Here is a 1,293-nt window from a genome sequence, read left to right as displayed (position 1 = left end):
CAGGGAGGAGCAACGCATGAAATAAGTTCGAAAACAGCAGAAGGCAAAGAGCAAATAAACACTCACAACATTTACACATAAATGTTTCAAGCAAAGGCCAACGGCCCGAGTTCATTACACCCTGAAAACCCCCAGTGGGTGGGTGGACCTGCTACCTAACAAAATTTCCTAGAAAATATTCTCAGGCATTCCAGCGCCGCGCCGCGACGTCGACGGCTCCCCCCGGCCGGTCTCCGGGTCCAGCGAAGCACCGGTGTCCTCTCCGACCTCCGCATCTCCGTAGACGCCCGTCTCCTCCGAGCTGCCCTCTAGGTCGCGAAGAATCAAGCGTAGTCATCGCCAGCCACGACCGCGCCGTCTTCCGTCCGTTCTGGATGGAACTCGTCGTGGAAGGTGAACCCGGCGATGTAGCTGGCCCGGGAGGTGATCCGGCCGGCGTGCTCCTGCAGCAACGGCTCCGAGCCAGCGCGCTGACCCATCAGCGCGTCCAGCTGAAGACCCGGATGCCAATACAGCGTGATCCGGAGCGCCATCTCAGCACCGGCCCGGGCGGCAGAAACGCGCCAGTCGCTAAGGAGATCCGGGCCCATCTCCAACCAGCGCGCCTGGCGCGAGAAGCTGCACGGATGGACAGAACCCGGCCACAAGGCCGCCGTCATCGTGGTACCGGCTCGGGACAGCCGCTCCATCTGCGTTCCCAAGGCCCCCAGCCGGGCCTCAGCGGCGGCAATGATCTCCAGGAAGGTCCAAGCCGTCAGCGGATCCGTCCCGGACCCGACAACGCCGATCGGGTCGCGCTGATAGCGCACGGCTTCCTCCGCCAGCAGCTGCGTCTCCGGAAAGGCCCCTGCAGCCAAAGACGAAGCAAGTCAGAAGGGCAACAAGAAAGAAAGGGCCGGGTCCCGACACGGCAAACAACAAAGAAGCAGCACTTACTGGAGAAGGACTCTTCCAGGTGCTGCGCCTCAAGCAACGTACCACATCACTCCCACTCCAAGGCACAGTCCTGCTCCCCGAGCGCCCTCTCCAGGTCGGCCGCCTTAGCAAGGGACGCCTTCAGCTCAGCGTCCTTGTCTTCGGTCGCCTCACGGCGGCGAACCTGGGCCTGGCAGGCCTCATCCGCCGCGGTGGCCTGATCCCGCAGATGCTCCACCTCGGCCTGGAGCCGGCCCTTGTCGTCGGCCAGCTGGCCGCGCTGCTGGTCCGCCTCGATCAGGGCATGCTGCGCCTCCACCGCCTTGGCGGCCTCCGCCTTAAGAAGCTCAACCTCGGCCTTGAGGTGGCTCTTGTGAC

This window comes from Triticum dicoccoides, chromosome 1B (assembly GCF_002162155.2).
Source record: "Triticum dicoccoides isolate Atlit2015 ecotype Zavitan chromosome 1B, WEW_v2.0, whole genome shotgun sequence".
Lineage (NCBI taxonomy): Eukaryota > Viridiplantae > Streptophyta > Magnoliopsida > Poales > Poaceae > Triticum > Triticum dicoccoides.
Note: the sequence above shows the minus strand (reverse complement) of the source record.